Source organism: Rutidosis leptorrhynchoides, chromosome 9 (genome assembly GCF_046630445.1).
Source record: "Rutidosis leptorrhynchoides isolate AG116_Rl617_1_P2 chromosome 9, CSIRO_AGI_Rlap_v1, whole genome shotgun sequence".
NCBI classification, from domain to species: domain Eukaryota; kingdom Viridiplantae; phylum Streptophyta; class Magnoliopsida; order Asterales; family Asteraceae; genus Rutidosis; species Rutidosis leptorrhynchoides.
This window is the reverse complement of record NC_092341.1, coordinates 82,297,072-82,305,000: the sequence shown is the minus strand read 5'-3', so window position 1 is coordinate 82,305,000 and position 7,929 is coordinate 82,297,072. Positions and strand designations below refer to the sequence as shown.

At 32.9% G+C, this 7,929-nt stretch overlaps 1 non-coding gene across 1 annotated transcript; it reads left to right on the top strand.

Moving 5' to 3' along the window:
* Nucleotides 1-6,484: 6,484 nt before the first annotated feature.
* On the top strand, nucleotides 6,485-6,591 carry LOC139869548 (small nucleolar RNA R71). The gene has a single exon (XR_011766156.1). It is a non-coding gene; the product is annotated as a small nucleolar RNA R71 (small nucleolar RNA).
* The last annotated feature ends 1,338 nt before the right edge of the window (nucleotides 6,592-7,929 follow it).

Genomic DNA, 7,929 nt, shown 5'->3' with positions numbered 1-7,929 from the left:
CATCACGATTATATTCTATTGATGTTATGCGAGGTGTATACGAAATAGTTATATTTTTATTGCGAAATACTATTAAATACGATACAATTTTACACAAGTTATTTATTTATTTATAAAGTGGATATACCTAAACCTTGCTACAACACTTATAGGCAGTGTACCTAATCGTACAGTAGTGTAGTTTTTAGTAAGTTCGGTTCGTTCCATAGGGAGCTAACCAAGTTTAACGCTATATTTTATTTTAAACTATATTTGTATATAAATATATATATATATATGTATATATATATATATATATATATATATATGTACATATGTATATGTACATATATACATATATATATATATATACATATATATATATATATATATATATATATATATATATATATATATATATATATATATATATATATATAAGTAGTATTATTATTATAAAAAGGGGGTTTTACCGTTTAATGACCGGTTTGTCGATTTTATATCTTAAATCACAATTAAAACCTAATGTAAAATATTAAAAATAAAAATAACTTAATTTAAAGCGTAAAGTAAATGACGATAATTAAAATGCGATAAATTAAAGTGCGATAAATAAAATGACAGTAAATAAAAGTTGCGATAATTAAAAAGTACGATAATTAAAAGTGCGATAAGATATAAAATAAAGGAATTATTTTCCTATTTAAACTTCCGTAATCATGATGTTTGACGTGTTGATTTTAGTTTATTACCATGGGTTAATTGTCCTTTGTCCTGGATTATTCGATATGTCCATCTGGTTTTTGTCCATAACAGTCCATCAGTCATAAATATAAAGTGCGAGTGTCCTCGTCAAATTATCCTTATACCCGAAGTCAAATATTCCAACTAATTGGGGACTTAAACTGTAATAAGGTTTTAATACATTGTTAATGATTACAGTAGGTTATCGACTGTGTGCAATCCAAGGTTTTAATACTTTATTAACAATTATACCAAGTGTCCTTGCATGTAATCCACCCCTGTTTTAATGATTCCATTGACTATTAATCCATTCCCGTGTCCGGTTAAATGAACGATTATTAGTACTCATAAATATCCCGCCCATCGTGTCCGATCGAGTGTATATGGTTATTTATAGATACGACAAATTGTAAATCTCTATATTAAATTAACGAACTATCATTCAGTTAAACAAATATAAAGCCCATTAATAGTCCATAGTCCAATTTCTACAAGTGTCGGTCTTTTGTCCAAACCCCAATTATGGTACAAAGCCCAATAACCCCATCTTTAATATTTAGCCTAAAATCATGATTAATTCGATTTAAATAAGCATAATAATAACTTATCTACGAGACATTAATTTAAAAAGGTTAAAAATAACTTACAATGATTAATAATAGCGTAGCGTTACACGGACAGAATTTCGACTTACACACTTACAACATTCGCCACTATAACCTTATTATTATTAAACTTAAAATTAAAATTAAAATTAAAATTATATATATAAATATATCGTAGAGAGTGAGAGAGATTGAATTATATTTTGTAATTAAAACATCGAGCAAACTGCCTTTTTATAATACTTGGCCTGCTACAGTAACTCATGCGAATGCATGAGTTTTGTGCCTTCTGGCCATGCGATCGCATGGCCAGCTGTTCCAGCTCACATTGAGTTTTAACCGTGGGCTGTGCGTATTTATTTAATATATAATATAATATATATAATTTTATATAATTAATTATATATTATATTATATTCTTGTGCATTGTGGACTTGTAATTTTAGCTCCATTGCGTCGCGCGTTGATAGTTGGTTCATGTCCCTGTTCCGGATTTTCGAACGCCCTTTCGTACGTGGAGATATCTTGTACTTTGCGTTCTGCGGCTCGTACTCTTGTAATTTTTAGACGTTTCTCATCAATAATTCGAACCACTTGGATTGTACTTTGTACTTTTTAGCTTTTTGATCATTTGCGTCTTCAAATCGTCGTTTTCTTCTTTTGTCTTCACACTTATTTATTTAAACGAATATTACATAAAAATAGAACAATTACAACTAAAAGCTTTACATATTGGAAGGATATTGTGCCCCACACTTGAGCGTTGCTTGTCCTCAAGCAATACAGAACTTAAAATAAAATCACACTTCACTCGAATCACTTTTTTTTTATTCTCACACTTTATACATCAGTGATTTTAATACGGTTGTATGAACAATGGTAGTAACGATGTGGTTTACAGTCCCACATGACTATGAAAATTTAGATCCTTTAAGGAAATTGGATCTTTATGAAAACATTTGATCTTTTGAAAATTCATTCTAGCTTTTACCCTAGATAAGTTTTCTGGAATAACCCTTCACCGGTGTTTGCAAATTATTTTTGTGGGTTTTGTGGGTTTCAGTTTTGAAAATTTTAGCTCAAAAACTTGTGGTTTTGTGTCACCCAGTTGCTAATCCTTGTATTAGGAAAGCACACGTCCAGTATACCTGCTCCGTATATTACCTTTCGGTAAACTACCGTCCGGTTGTAAAAGAAAGCTTTGAACAAGCAACTGTTAAGGCAATATCTAATGACATGCAGATGTTCATGGTCTAAAACGTGTCGGATGTAATTACTATCCTTTGTAGGAGTAATAGTAAAGATCACTCTATAATTTTTCGGTCTGGCACAAGGTCCTGTCTTCGACCATGCTATGCAACCAGGTTTCTTATGGTTGACACCCGATTTGGTTCAGGTGACCTAATGAATTCCAGGTGAATTCCTATTATTTTACGTTCAATGGTAATGAACGCATTGAAAATAGGTTTTCAGAAAACAAATCGGTTTTAATTTTGATCAAAATATTTTCTCGTTCAAGCTCTAGTTTAGATATCATTGAATTCCTTGAGTTTGTAAATCTCAATCTTTAAAGTCAATCTCAAGGATTGAGTAATATCAGTCTTAAAAGCTGATTTTTAATCTTTAAGGAGATTATCCTTTCTGGGGGTCTGATTCATTAGTCCTATCAAGCTAATTTGCACGGCGCCCTCCCCATTTTATGAGACAGATCCTCTCATGGTTAGGATAAATCTAACCACTTGGCGACCCTGTTTGATGCTGAGGTCCTTGGATTTCCTGCTGATTTTAGAGATGACTTTTCTAGATTTTTCGTCATCCTCAGCTGGTCTGGACGACAACTTCCTGACCTAAATCAAGAAGCGCGTGTCTTTTTCGGAAGACTTTACTTCCTTTTAATGATGAAATTGATTCATCGTGTAAATCCATCTATTCTTTCAAAGATATTACAATAAATCGGGTAAAACTGATTAGTTTAGTCCAAAGCAAAAGTACTTGCAATAATCTGCACCAAATATGTGATATGTGTTTTAAATAAATTAGTAAATTCTTCCCAAACTTAGCTTTTATTTATTCTTTTCTTTGCCTTTTTATTCTCCTCTATTCCATTTTAAATGAATTCTAACATTTTGGGTTGTTTCTCCATTTATGTTCTCTCCGAGGTAACAATAATTTCGGCATTAACACCTAGTTTTATCGTTCATAAATATGTATAAACATGATTTTGAATTCATTTAGTTGAAAATTTTTCAAATTTTCACAAAATTTGGCAATTAAACTAAGTGTAAACCCGAGAGAATTTATAACCCTTCCCCACACTTGAGATCATGCAATGCCCTCATTTGCATGAAATCAGACTCTAATTATAAATTCATGAGGGTGATTAGTGTAGAAAAGTGATTAAAAATACCCAGTTTGTAATTACTAAGGTCGTCGAATGATAGATGTTGCGCCTCATCGTTCATTCGTTTTGTTGTAATTTCACATATGTTTTGCGTCTTATCTTCAAAATTAGTAGCTTTTGCTGAACTTTAATGTCAGTCTTTGAAAATGCGCAGTTTTACCCTCTTTTGTACATAAGATAAACTACAAACATATAATATATATATATATATATATATATATATATATATATATATATATATATATATATATATATATATATATATATATATATATATATAAACCTTTATTTATTAAAATAATTTGAATAATTTTTTTTTAAAATTTTGTTTCCTTTTACTTTAGGTAGTTTCGGTATGTTTACCTAGTCCGTCCCTCGACAAAATTTAAAATTTGTCGTTTTTAAAGCTATTGTTTTATAAGAAAAGTTTTTTGGGTTTTTTAATTTTTTTGTATACTTTAGATCAATAAAATTAAAAATAATGATAACAAAATTTTTCGCCTCGCTCTCGGGTAAAGCAATTTCGGTTCCATGACCTAGTCTTTAACTTACGATAAATTTTAGAAATCATTTTTTTAAACGTAATGAAATAAAGTAAATTTTGTTTTTAAATTCACACAAAACTTAAATTTAAAAATGCATATAAATTTCATATAAAACCTATAAAACAAAAAAATTTAGAATGGGGGGAGAAAACTAGTTCTTTAGTGTCTGCTAGTGGAAAAGACCAATCGGATTCCATTCTTGGAACTACACGAGAACAGAACAAATAACTCTAGACAGCATTATTTCTTAGAACATTTGAATCTCCCCACACTTAGGAAGCTGTGGTTTTGAAATTGTGATTGACTTCATTGTCAATTTCTCTTGGACCATAATCAACTTGCATATCTGTGACTTTTGCTTTAAGCCATTGGTCGGATTCGTGTATAATATCCACAAATTCAACTAGTTTTGTCTTTTCTTAAGGCGATAGATTGGATACTAACCGGTTACATAACTTAAAGTTCCCCTTAATTCTAGCATCGCGAATCCGTTTAATAAGTTTCTTCATTGAACTATTAATAACGGGGTCATTTAATTTCGTATCAATAACGGGGTTCTTTGTTATCAGGTCATCATTAGGTGTTGCTTCATCTTCCCCACACTTAGGCGTTTTATTATTGTTAAGCACTACCGTTGGAGTTGGTAAATCAATATGGTTTTTACCAATCGTTTTTGTTGGTTTTACGGTTTTAGTTGGTGGAGATTTAAACTTTCGACTTACAAAGGTGATCGATTTTTTTTATCATTACTAAGTTTCATTCTACCGTTTCTTACATCAAATAACGCCCCGGTGGACGCTAAGAATGGTCGACCTAAAATTAGAGGAATGTTTGAGTCCTCTTCTATGTCAGTGACAATGAATTCGACTAGAAAGGTTAAATTACTCACTTGAATGGGTAGGTTTTCAGCAATTCCAACTGGGTGCCTAATGGTTTGATCAAAGAGTCGGACACTCATCTCTGTTGGACTTAACTCACCTACTCCTAATCTCTTATATAATGAAAGAGGCATAACACTCACACTCACACCTAAATCTGCTAGTGCATCATACATGACACAATCACTAAGTAGACAAAGAACAGTAAATTCACCCAGATCACCCAACCTGGGTGGAAATTTTGGTGGAACTGTCTTCACCGGGTTTATTTTTACGATTTTTGTTTCTTGCACTTTCTTATTCTTCTTCTTCTTTCCAGAGGTACCACAAACTTTATTACCTATCACTTGCTCATACTCAACTCCTTTTCTTGGAAACGGGATGGGTGGTCTGTATGGTGCCACCATTGGCTTTACATACTTCGGTGGTGGTGGTGTTGTAACTTCTTCATTGTTACTCACATCAAAAACCTTCCCATCTTCTGATGCTAGTTTTTTAGAATTCTTTGATACCATATTAACATTCTTATTCCAAGGATTTACTTCAGTATTACTTGGTAGCTTTCCTTGTTCCCTCTCACTCATAATGCTAGCAAGAGTACCTACGTGTTTTTCTAGATTCAAAATGGAAGCTTGTTGAGTTCTTAATGACTGATCAAACCTCTCATTTGTTTTGGTTTGAGATGTAATAAATTGTGTTTGAGATTCCATTAGCTTTGCCATCATTTCTTTTAGATTCGACTTTTTCTCTTCGGTTTGTTGTGGTGGTTTATACAAGCTAGGTTTTTGTTGATTGGAAGTGTTATTTTGAGTTGGTTGGTTATTCGGACTTTGTTGGTTGTACGAGTTATTGTTAGGTCGATTTGGATTGTAAAGAATGTTTTGATTTCGATTAAAGTTTGGCCTTGGAGGTTGATAATTATTTTGATAATTATTTCCCGGCCTTTGGTTCATGTAGGAAACATTCTCACGTTGTTCCATCGTTTGCTCAATGAGACAATCCTTCGTTAAGTGTGGTCCACCGCAATACTCACAACTGATTCGTATTTCGTGAATATCTTTAGTCATCTTTTCCATTCGTCTCTCGAAAGCATCTATTTTTGCGGAAACGGAATCAAAGTCATGGCTAGAATCGGCTCTAGCCGCTTTAGAAGAAGGAAAAATATCTTTTTCCTGGTGCCACTCACGTGAGTGGGAGGCTGTGTTATCAATTATTTTGTGAGCTTCAGTTGCGGTTTTTTTCATAATGGAACCACCAGCTGCCATGTCGATGTATTTTCGTGTAGCAACGTCGACACCTTGGTAGAATATTTGTACTATTTGATAAGTGTCTAAACTGTGCTGAGGACATCCTCTCAACAACTTTCCGAATCTTGTCCACGCCTCATATAATGTTTCATTTGTCTTTTGCGCGAAAGTAACAATTTCTCCTTGAAGTCTCACGGCTTTGGATGCCGAAAAGAATCTTTTAAGAAATTTCTCAACTAAAACATCCCATGTGTCAATCGCCCCTTCAGGTAACGATTCTAACCAATCTTTGACTTCTCCCTTTAAAGTCCAGGGAAATAACATGAGATAAATCTGTTCATCCTCAACTTCTCTGATTTTGAATAGAGTACAAATCCTATTAAAGGTTCGAAGATGTTCGTTTGGATCTTCTTTTACCGTACCACTATATTGGCATTGATTAGTTACCATGTGTAGGATTTGTCCTTTGATTTTATAATCTGGCGCATTAATGTCTGGCTTAACAATGGCGTGACCTTGGCCCGTACGTGTGGCTCTCATTTGGTCTTCCATACTTAGAGGTTCCGTTACTTCCATTATTGAATTTGTTGAATTCGAATCACTAGAGGATTCTGATTTAACGGTTTCTTCCTCGACAATCTCTGGATGAGTAATTTATGGTTCTGGAGGAATGATTAGTGGTTCAAGATCTCTGAATTGTCCTTGAATATTCTCCGGATTCTCAATTGTGAGGTCGGGTTTAAAAAATAGATTATCGGAAATTTGAATTGGAGTACTTGGTCTACTAGATGACGATTCTAAAGAAAAATCAACGGTGACAATATTGGCTAGATGTCTTGATCTGGTTACAGGTGGTGAACGTATGAAAGGTGGTGAACGTTTTGCTCGGTGCATTCACTGAATATCCTATTAGTTATAAAGATAAAAATTATATAAGCTATCAAATTAATAGACTTTTCTGATTTTGTCCACGTTTCGAATAGCCAATAGATGCAACAGGTAGCAAGGACCCTTTAAATCGGAAGCCCACAACTCGCCACTAACAAATCCAACTATTACTACGAGCCAGAAAATTTTGGATGTCTATCAATTTAACCACTTAAAATAAATTTTCGTCGAAATTTAAAGAAGATAAAGAAAATTCTATGTCGTAAAAACTAGAGCGTCGAGAAATAAGAAAGAAAAAGAGCGCGTCGAAAAACGTCGAAAAATAAAAGGTTGAAAAATAATAAAAAGAGAGTAAAGCGTCGAAACTTAAAAGCCTAAAAACTAAGTATTAAAAGTTGCGTCTAAAGGTATTAAAACTTAAAGGAATTCTATATCCCAAACTGTAATATCTTAATTAGGCACTAAAATCTATAAAATACTAAAGCGATAAGCGACGTCGTAAAATTTTAAAGCGATAAGCGACGTCGTAAAATTCTAAAGCGCCTAAATCTTAATCTAAAGAAAAAGCACTTAAGGGATTTACGGCAAAGCCTAAAAATCTAGAAATATAAAGGAACTATGGCAAAAACTAAGTTACGAACT